Below are 12,010 nucleotides of genomic sequence, written 5' to 3' on the forward strand. Positions count from 1 at the left end.
GAAGACTCCAGTGAGGTATCCTCGGCTAAGGGTCGACATATGAAACGTCCCCTTTGAAAAATTATACAAGACTGTGCTTAAACTGAAATACAATATTTTTGGCGCAACGCAATCTGACTTACAAAAATCCCTACGAAAGAATGGCCCTGACTAACATTAACCTATACGTTTCACAAATCACTTACCTCACAAAAATCTTCTTTACTCAAGCTACTGCAATACAGCGAGCGCCACTACTGCCAGCTAAATAAAAGATTCAAACTACTGAAGGCACTAACTACTGATAGGCATAGTTAGCAAATGAAAGATTTTAATACGGAACAAACAATGTATTTACCTTGATAGTCGTAATATATATATCAGTTCATGACACCAATTCTTACAAATTTCAAAACTCCGCCATCTCTCTCCCCACGTCCACCACTGCTGGCGGCTCACCTCCAACTGCGCAACGCTACGCGCTGTTAGCCTCCAGCTGCCGCTGCCCAACACTACAATGGCAGACAACAATGCAAGCCAGCCACAGACTGCACGCGGCACAGCCAGTGATTTTCATACAGAGCGCTACGTGGCGGGGGCGTTACTAATAAAAAAACCTAAACAGCCTACTTACACATCTGAGCTCTTGATATTCTTACAAGTCGTTCTCTTTAATTTTCCTGTAGGCAGTATCTATCTTACCCCTAGTGATACTCGCTTCTACATTCTTTCATTTGTCCTCTAGCCATCCCTGCTTAGCCATTTTGCACTTCCTGTCGATCTTATTTTTAAGACGTTTGTATTCCGTTTTTTTCCTTCTTCATTTACTTACTGCATTTTTGTATTTGCTCCTTTCATCAATTAAATTCAATATCTCTTCTGTTAACCTCGGTTTTCTACTAGCCCTCATATTTTTACCTACTTGATCCGCTTCTGCGTTCACTGTTTCATCTTTCAAAGCTACCCATCCTTCTTCTACTGTGTTTGTTTCCCTCATTCTTGTCAATCGTTCCCTAATGCTCTCCCTGTATCTCTACACCTCTGGTTCTTTCAAATTATCCAGGTCCCATCTCCTTAAATTCCCACCTTCTTGCAGTTTCTTCAGTTTGAATCTACACTTCATAGCCAATAGATTGTGGTCCGAGTCCACATCTGCCCCCGGAAATATCTTACAATTTAAAACTTGGTTCCTAAATCTCTGTCTTACCATTATATAATCTATCTCACACCTTCCAGTATCTCCAGGTTTCTTCCATGTATACAACATTCTTTCATGATTCTTGAACCAAGTGTTAGCTATGATTAAGTTATGTTCTGTGCAAAATTCTACCAGGCAGCCTCCTCTTTCATTCCTTACCCCCATTCCATATTCACTTACTGCGTTTCCTTCTCTTCGTTTTCCCACTCTCGAATTCCAGTCACACATGACTATTAAATTTTCGTCTCCCTTCACTCTCTGAATAATTTCTTTTACCGCATCATACATTTCATCTATCTCTTCGTCATCTGCGGAGCTAGTTGGCATATAAACTAGTACTACTGTGGTAGGCGTGGGCTTCGTATCTATCTTGGCCTCAATAATGCGTTCACTGTGCTATTTGTAGTAGCTTAAGCGCATTCATATTTTTTTAAATTCATTATTAAACCTAGTCCTGCATTACCCCTATTTGATTTTGTATTTATAACCCTGTATTGACCTGACCAAAAGTCTGGTTTCTCTTCCAACAGAACTTCATTAATTCCCACTATATCTAACTTTAAGCTATCCATTTATCTTTTTAGATTTTCTAACCTACCTGCCCGATTAAGGGATCTGACATTCCACACTCCGATCCGTAGAACGCCAGTTTTGTTTCTCCTGATAACGACGTCCTCCTGAGTAGTCCCCCCGAAGATCCGAATGGGGGACAATTTTACCTCCAGAATATTTTACCCAAGAGGACGCCATCATCATTTAACCATACAGTAAAGCTGTAGGCCCTCGGGAAAAATTACAGCTCTAGTTTCCCATTGTTTTCAGCCGTTCGCAGTACCAGCACAGCAAGGCCGTTTTGGTTAGTGTTACAAGGCCATATCAGTCAATCATCCATACTGTTGCCCTTGCAACTACTGAAAAGGCTCCTGCCCCTTTTCAGGAACCACACGTTTGTCTGGCCTCTCAACAGATTCACCTCCGTTGTGGTTGTACCTATGGTACTGCTGTCTGTATCGCTGAGGTACGCAAGCCTCCCCACTAATGGCAAGGTCCATATAAAACCTAAATTCTTATTGAGAACCATATTTTCAATTCTGATCACGAACCTATGTGGCGTCCTCACCTAAGTGCTACTATAACCGAGTATCCCGATTTAAATGAACCATTCTTGCATTCATGTGTTTAAAAGTGATTTTTTGTCTAAAGTAAAAGGATTAGTATAAGTTAAGACTAAAACCACAAAAGTGAAGTTGGATAGGCTTCTGCCTAAGTATCCTTAGTTTATTATATAATACAGTTTTGTAGGATTACTGTTTAATATTGTGTAAATATTATTGCAAAGAATACCTGTTTCACAGGTAATTAAACTTCAAGTACATATAAATCTGCAATTAACAGATATGCGATAGTATTGTTAGAAGAAAAGTTATGCACAATTTTAAAGAAGGTGTATTCGTATACCCATCAAGAAAGGTTCCTTTTTTGAACTTAATTAACACAGTGTTATATTTTATTGTCTTGCAAAGTAATTTATGAACTACTACAAGTGAAGTGAATGATTAGCTTTTAGAGTTAGCCTTTATTATCGTAATAATCAAAGTGCGTTTACTAGTGCAACTTTACTAGTTTATGGGTCCCCATCGTATTCTCCACCTATTAGGAAAAAATGAACTATTACTATAGTCAAGGAAAAGTGATATATGTAGAGAAACATAAACAGTGTAGTTATGATGATGTTCATCTTTATTTGTGTTTTCATGTCAGTCAAGACAGAAGCCCTTCATGTACCAATTTTAGTTGTGCACTTCATGTAGTGACATTCACTATTTGATAAGGTAATGCTCTTGAGTGTGGCAGTCATTAGTGAGAGCCTGGTGCAGATTTGCTCCCCATAACTTAATGGTGTGAGTGTTATTGGTAACTGCTGCTACTCGCAGTACAGAGTACACTGTGTCAGTTTTATATCCTGTTTGCTATTCAAAGAAAAATCTCAACAAAAGTAACATAAATAATAATTATTGAATTTTCTTAAATATATATTTCGAAATTAATGTGCCTACTTGGGCTGGCGACCGTCCAGTTATTTTATTCATTCATGATTTTACCACTTTCGTTAACTTCCATGGTTAAAAACTGTTTGGTGTACAGTGTGGACCGGAGGAAGTGCCTTTATTAAGCGATTTAGGCTGCTTTGCGACACCGAGGATATCTACTTCTATGTTTCTCATCTTGGCAATTGCTCTTGATTGGAATTCAGGAATAATTACTTCGTCTTCTTCGATGGAAGAGTTTCAGAAATCCGTGTTTATTAACTCTGCTTTAGTGGCACTGTCATAAGTGACTTTACCGTTGTTATCTCGCAGTGAAGGTATTGATTGCGTCTTGCCACTGGTGTGCTTTGTCTAAGACCAGGATTTCTTCGAGTTTTCTGCCAGATCCTGTGACAGATTTTCGTTGTGGAAATTATTAAAGTGTAGCTGTCACTGCCATATGTATATGTTGGGGTGGAGGAATGTAAGACGTGGATGGAAACTGTGAGGATGCGCCGTATTAAAACTTGGCCCTGATCTTCAAGTATTTTATTATTCCGTACTCCACTTAATGCTCGATCAACCCCTTACCTACCAGTCTTATATCCTCAGTGTCCAATCCACTGGACTTCGGACTACTGTCGGTCCCCTCTTGGAATTGGCTCTCTACCTGATCAGAATGAAAACAACACATAACAAAGTTAAGACTGCCATGGCACTTCGCACAGAGGTGCTCAAACCGATAATTAGTTGTCGTTGCCCCTCCATATATTGAGCGACATGCTACACAAGCTGTTCAGCTTATATGTGCCCCTCTTGTTCTGAAATGAACTGAGTTATTGATCTCAACAGACCTGACTCCAGAGTTTTATTTAACAATGTCAGACTCTGCCTTGGGAAAAACTCTGAAGTTGCTTCCGGACATCACAAAAAAAGGCTCTAAGCACTATGGGAGTTAACATCTGAGGTCATCAGTCCCCTAGAACTTTCTTTTTTTTGGTCATCAGTCTACTGACTGGTTTGATGCGGCCCCCCCCACGAATTCCTTTCCTGTGCTAACCTCTTCATCTCAGAGTAGCACTTGCAACCTACGTCCTCAATTATTTGCTTGACTTATTCCAATCTCTGTCTTCCTCTACAGTTTTTGGCCTCTACAGCTCCCTCTAGTACCATGGAAGTCATTCCCTCATGTCTTAGCAGATGTCCTATCATCCTGTCCCTTCTCCTTATCAGTGTTTTCCACATATTCCTTTCCTCTCCGATTCTGTGTAGAACCTCCTCATTTTTTACTTTATCAGTCCACCTAATTTTCAACATTCGTCTATAGCACCACATCTCAAATGCTTCGATTCTCTTCTGTTCCGGTTTTCTCACAGTCCATGTTTCACTATCATACAATGCTGTGCTCCAGACGTACATCCTCAGAAATGTCTTCCTCAAATTAAGGCCGGTATTTGATATTAGTAGACTTCTCTTGGCCAGAAATGCCTTTTTTGCCATAGCGAGTCTGCTTTTGATGTCCTCCTTGCTCCTTCCGTCATTGGTTATTTTACTGCCTAGGTAGCAGAATTCCTTAACTTCATTGACTTCGTGACCAGCAATCCTGATGTTAAGTTTCTCGCTGTTCTCATTTCTACTAATTTTCATTACCTTCGTCTTTCTCCGATTTACTCTCAAACCATACTGTGTACTCATTAGACTGATTATTCCGTTCAGCAGATCATTTAATTCTTCTTCACTTTCACTCAGGATAGCAATGTCATCAGTGAATCGTATCATTGATATCCTTTCACCGTGTATTTTAATTCCACTCCTGAACCCTTCTTTTATTTCCATCATTGCTTCCTCGATGTACAGATTTAAGAGTAGGGGCGGAAGGCTACAGCCTTGTCTTACACCCTTCTTAATACGAGCACTTAGTTCTTGATCGTCCAGTCTTATTATTCCCTCTTGGTTGTTGTACATATTGTATATGACCCGTCTCTCCCTATAGCTTACCCCTACTTTTTTCAGAATCTCTAACAGCTTGCACCATTTTATATTGTCGAATGCTTTTTCCAGGTCGACAAATCCTATGAACGTGTCTTGATTTTTCTTTAGCCTTGCTTCTATTATTTGCCGTAACGTCAGAATTGCCTCTCTCGCGGCTTTACTTTTCCTAAAGCCAAACTGATCGTCACCTAGCACATTCTCAATTTTCTTTTCCATTCTTCTGTATATTATTCTTGTAAGCAGCTACGATGCATGAGCTGTTATGCGATAATTGTCGCACTTATCAGCTCTTGCCGTCTTCGGAATTGTGTGGATAATGCTTTTCCGAAAGTCAGATGGTATGTCGCCAGACTCATATATTCTACACACCAACGTGAACAGTCGTCTTTTTGCCACTTCCCCTAATGATTTTAGAAATTCTGATGGAGTGTTATCTATCCCTTCTGCCTTATTTGACCGTAAGTCCTCCAAAGCTCTTTTAAATTCCGATTCTAATACTGGATCCCCTAACTATTCTAAATCGACTCCTGTTTCTTCTTCTATCACATCAGACAAATCTTCACCCTCATAGAGGCTTTCAATGTATTCTTTCCACCTATCTGCTCTCTCCTCTGCAGTTAACAGTGGAATTCCCGTTGCACTCTTAATGTTACCACCGTTGGTTTTAATGTAACCAAAGGTTGTTTGGACTTTCCTGTATGCTGAGTCTGACCTTTCGACTATCATATCTTTTTCGAAGTCTTCACATTTTTCCTGCAGCCATTTCGTCTTAGCTTCCCTGCACTTCCTATTTATTTCATTCCTCAGCGACTTGTATTTCTGTATTCCTGATTTTCCAGGATCATGTTTGTACTTCCTCCTTTCATCAATCAACTGATGTATTTCTTCTGTTACCCATGGTTTCTTCGCAGCTACCTTCTTTGTACCTATGTTTTCCTTCCCAACGTCTGTGATGGCCCTTTTTAGAGATGTCCATTCCTCTTCAACTGCGCTGTCTACTGCGCTATTCCTTATTGCTGTATCTATAGCGTTAGAGAACTTCAAACGTATCTCGTCATTCCTTAGAACTTCCATATCCCACTTCTTTGCGTATTGATTCTTCCTGACTAATGTCTTGAACTTCAGCCTACTCTTCATCACTACTATATTGTGATCTGAGTCTATATCTGCTCCTGGGTACGCCTTACAATCCAGTATCTGATTTCGGAATCTCTGTCTGACCATGATGTAATCTAATTGAAATCTTCCTGTATCTCCCGGCCTTTACCAAGTATACCTCCTCCTCTTGTGATTCTTGAACAGGGTATTCGCTATTACTAGCTGAAACTTGTTACAGAACTCAATTAGTCTTTCTCCTCTTTCATTCCTTGTCTCAAGCCCATATTCTCCTGTAACCTTTTCTTCTACTCCATCCCCTACAACTGCATTCCAGTCGCCCATGACTATTAGATGTTCGTCCCCCTTTACATACTGCATTACCCTTTCAATATCCTCATACACTTTCTCTATCTGTTCATCTTCAGCTTGCGACGTCGGCATGTATACCTGAACTATCGTTGTCGGTGTTGGTCCGCTGTCGATTCTGATTAGAACAACCCGGTCACTGAACTGTTCACAGTAACAGACCCTCTGCCCTACCTTCCTATTCATAACGAATGCTACACCTGTTATACCATTTTCTGCTGCTGTTGATATTACCCGATACTCATCTGAACAGAAATCTTTGTCTTCCTTCCACTTAGAACTTAGAAGTACTTAAACCTAACTAACCTAAGAACATCACACACATCCATGCCCGAGGCAGGATTCGAACCTGCGATCGTAGCGGTCGCGCGATCCCAGACTGAAGCGCCTAGAACCGCTCGGCCACATCGGCCGGCCCGGCTAGTACAGCTGTGCCTGTGTAACATTCAATTGCGTGACTCCTGAAATTGATGCTGGCAGATGGGAGGTTTGTCTTATTATGTTACATGCAGTTACATTGATTAAAATTCCACTCACCTCGAGCTCTATATCTTGATTCTGCAAATACTTCCTGCTCAAAACAACTTGCTGTTGTTGTTGTGGTCTTCGGTTCTGAGACTGGTTTGATGCAGCTCTCTATGGTACTCTATCCTATCCAAGCTTCTTCCTCTCCCAGTACCTACTGCAGCCTACATCCTTCTGAATCTGCTTAGTGTATTCATCTCTAGGTCTCCCTCTACTATGTTTACCCTCCACGCTGCCCTTCAATACTAAATTGGTGATCCCTTGATGCCTCAGAACATGTCCTACCAACCGATCCCTTTTTCTAGTCAAGTTGTGCCACAAACTCCTCTTCTCCCCAATTCTATTCAATACCTCCTCATTAGGTACGTAATCTACCCATCTAATCTTCAGCATTCTTCTGTAGCACCACATTTCGAAAGCTTCTATTCTCTTCTTGTCTAAACTGTTTATCGTACATGTTTCACTTCCATACATGGCTACACTCCATACAAATACTTACAGAAATGACTTCCTGGCACTTAAATCTATACTTGATGTTAACAAATTTCTCTTCTTCAGAAACGCTTTCCTTGCCATTGCCAGTCTTTATTTTATATCCTCTCTACTTCGACCATCATCAGTTATTCTGCTCCCCAAATAGCAAAACTCCTTTACTACTTTAGGTGTCTCATTTCCTAATCTAATTCCCTCAGCATCACCCGATTTAATTCGACTACATTCCATTATCCTCGTTTTGCTTATGTTGATGTTCATCTTATACCCTCCTTTGAAGACACTGTCCATTCCGTTTGCGGTATCACCGCCAGACACCACACTTGCTAGGTGGTAGCCTTTAAATCGGCCGCGGTCCGGTAGTATACGTCGGACCCGCGTGTCGCCACTATCAGTGATTGCAGACCGAGCGCCGCCACACGGCAGGTCTAGAGAGACTTCCTAGCACTCGCCCCAGTTGTACAGCCGACTTTGCTAGCGTTGGTTTACTGATTAAATACGCTCTCATTTGCCGAGACGATAGTTAGCATAGCCTTCAGCTACGTGATTTGCTACGACCGAGCAAGGCGCCATTGTCAGTTACTATTGATACTGTGAATCATGTAATGTCAAAAGCGACGTTCGTCATTAATGGATTAAAGTTAAGTGTTCCACCAGCTACGTCCGTTGTTTCTAAATTCTAATTTCCTTGTCCTGTTCCAGACCTCACGCCAGCCTGCGTGAGCTAAATTGCGTGCATTTCGGCCTCCTCTAGTAACACGGTGTTAGCTCTCCTGCCAACCACAACACCGTTCAACTGCTCTTCCAAGTCCTTTGCTGTCTTTGACAGAATTACAATGTCATCGGCAAACCTCAAAATTTCTTTCCTTCTCCATGGGTTTTAATACCGACTCCGAACTTTCTTTTGTTTCCTTTACTGCTTGCTCAATATACAGATTGAATAGCATCGGGGAGAGGCTACAACCCTGTCTCACTCCCTTCCCAACCACTGCTTCCCTTTCATGTCCCCCGACTCTTATAACTGCCATCTGGTTTCTGTACAAACTGTAAATAGCCTTTCGCTCCCTGTATTTTACCCCTGCCACCTTCATAATTTGAAAGAGATTATTCCAGTTAACATTGTCAAAAGCTTTCTCTAAGTTTACAAATGCTAGAAACATAGGTTTGCCCTTCCTTAATCTTTCTTCCAAGATAAGTCGTAGGGTTAGTATTGCTTCACGTGCTCCAACATTTCTACGGAATCCAAACAGATCTTCCCCGATGTCAGCTTCTATCAGTTTTTCCATTCGTCTGTGAAGAATTCGCATTAGTATTCTTTACAGACGAGTGGAAAAACTGGTAGAAGCTTGCTACTACTATCGAATTTTCGTAGGTGGAGAAGGTCCAATGCATCCTAACCCGTTGCAAGCTCAATTCTCGCTCCACAATGTCCCTTGGAAAGTCTATTTCTTTCCTCGTCGCTGAAAATAACTGCACCATGTACATGTCCTGAGAGGTGCTTATCACCCTGGATGGACATACCGTTACCTTCCCTCTGTAATTCCTCCCTTGTCGTCTCGGCGTACCGGGTGTTAGCTGCCAACATCAGCAATACCTCCTCAGTTTTCACTTCTACGAACTTGCTCAACGCTCCCCTTTTCAGTGACCTGAGGACAGGAATCACCATCACCCTTCCTACCTCTTCAAAAAGACTGCTGTCCCCAGCAGGCTCACAATACTTGAAAACACATACAACATACGAAATACAATGCTTATTTATCTACGCAAACCCAATGATACATAACAAGAAAAAAAACTACAAATGGATCGCAAAGCGTACGGTGCGTCATGCTGTACTCTATCTTCTTGGTTTTCCCTGCGCTTAACACCTCTCTCCGCTTTCTATTTCATCCTCTTCCCTTCCTGTGACATGCCTGGAATCACATCCAGACAACACTTAAATGGCTGCAACAGCCCAATGTGTACTATCGTTGTTCTAGTTGGCAGCTGAAGCTTAACTTTAATAGGGAATGTAGTTTCAACTTCTTGGTACGGCCCTTGATACCTCGCGATGAACTTCTTCATTCTCCCTTTTGGTGTATGGGGGCTGGATAGCATTACCCGTTGCCCTACTCAATAGTGCGGTAAACTTCCTTTCCGCTTCACTGCGTCTTCCTGCCTTTCCAAAGCATTTGTATTTCCCTTATGTACCCCTTTCCAAACATCTCGAATTGTCCTCGCGAACTGACGTAAAGATTACCCAACCCTTCCTTTCTGCAGCTTCATTAAACCAAATGGTGACAGCATTTTTCGCCCGTACGCTACCTCAAACGGAGACAAACCGGTATTGGTATGGATTTTTGCATTGTATGCACGTACAGTATGCTTCAAATACTCGTCCCACTGCCGGTGATGAGAACCCACATAAAATTCAGCATCTTCCCGATTGTTCTGTGTACCCGTTCTGTCCTTCTGTTCGGTTGTAGATGCAACGCACTCATCCTCAACTTCTTTACATTCAACAATTTACACAGTTCCTTCTTTAAATACGACATGAAGTTGGTCCCTTTGTCAGTAATTATTGTCTCTGGTACACCAAAATTCAAATTCCAGTTGTTCATTAATGCTTGCACGACCACTGCTGCCTGTTGGGTATGGCATAGCTACCACTCTACATACCTCGAAAAATGGTCTATTGTTGTCAGAACGAATCTGTTCCCAGATGGTGTTCGCCTGAAAGGTCCTAAGACATCAATTCCCAACATAGAAAATGGACTTGTCGCTTCCGGCAATCGTTGTAGCTGTATACATTTCTGACTCAGATCTGCTCTCTGTGCACATGGTTAACAATTCTTGACATACTGATCCACACCTACTTTCCTACCTCTCCTCAAATACCTCTCCGCCACTCTCCTATCCGTCACTCTACCACCCCACCATGACCAGATAACACGTAATCATGTGCTTCTTTCAAAACCTCATCTCCCAGCTTCGCTGGCACTACTACCCTTAGCCCTAACTTCGTTTCCCTACACAGACGACCGTCGTACATATTAAACTGTGGCTGTGCCCGATACAATTTACAACTGTAGTCAGCGTCTGGTAGCTCTTGCCATACTGCTAGGTCATAACCTGTGACTTCTACTTTTGCCACCTTGCTACTCAGTGCATCCACATTACCGTGATTCTTCTCAGGTTTGTGTACCACTTTGTGGCCGAATTCACTAAGCCTCACAGCCCACCTAGCGAGTCTAGTGGACTGTTCCTTCAACCCAACAAACATTTAAACGCAGCATGATCTGTCACTACCCGAAATATTCTCCCATAGAAATAACATTTAAAATATGTGATTCCATTGATTACGCTAAGCATCTCCCTCTCTTTTGTTGAGTAATTCCTCTTTGCTGCATTCAACTACCTTGACGCATAGGCTAAAGGACGTTCTTTCCCATCAATTTCCTGACTAAGAACACAGCCTAATACTTGATTCAATGCATCGCGTGCTAGAATAAATTCCTTTTCAAAATCGGGAAACACAAGAACTGAACTTGATGTTAATACTTCTTTCAGTCTGTCAAATGCTTTCTGACACCCTTCTGTACACTCAAATTTCACACCCTTCTATACCAATCGTGTCAATGGCTGTGCTAAATCTGCAAAACCCTTTACGAACTTTCGATAGAAATTGAAAATTCCGACGATTGATTGCACTTCCTTTACTGTTTAAGGCCCCTTAAAGTCCCTTAAAGCCTGTACCAACCTCGAATCTGTTTGCACTCCGTGCTTACTGATGATATGACCTAAATATTTCGCTTCTTCCAATGCATAATGACACTTCTCTAGGCTCAACGTCGAACGAGCTGCTCTTAACCTCATAGAGACTTCCTTTAACCGCTGTCCGTGTTTCTCCATACTACTTGAAAACACTATAACGTCATCCAAACAGACAAGACTGCTGTGATTTCAAACCCCTTAACACACTGTCTAACAACCTCTGAAGCGTTGCCAGAGAGTTTTCCAAACCAAATGGCATAGTAGAGAAAGCAGTTTTTGGACGATCCTCTAGAGCCACCTCTAACTGATGATAACCACTTGTCATATCCAGACTATGAAATATCTGCCATGATGGTTTCACAAAGTCCGTCATCTTTGGTACTCTCGGCGTGTCTCCTTCACCGACACAGCGTCACCATGGAATTACCACATGGTCCGGCCATTGTGCGGCATCGCATGGTTGCTAACGAGCTGGGGCTTGCCCAGCGACCCAAGCGGTGGTCACAAACTTTGCACCTCGAATATTTCCAGGACACCTCAATTAGTCCGTTACCTCACATGGGGGATAAATGGAAAAAAT

The sequence above is a fragment of the Schistocerca gregaria genome, chromosome 3 (assembly GCF_023897955.1).
Source record: "Schistocerca gregaria isolate iqSchGreg1 chromosome 3, iqSchGreg1.2, whole genome shotgun sequence".
In the NCBI taxonomy this organism is placed as follows: Eukaryota; Metazoa; Arthropoda; class Insecta; order Orthoptera; family Acrididae; genus Schistocerca; species Schistocerca gregaria.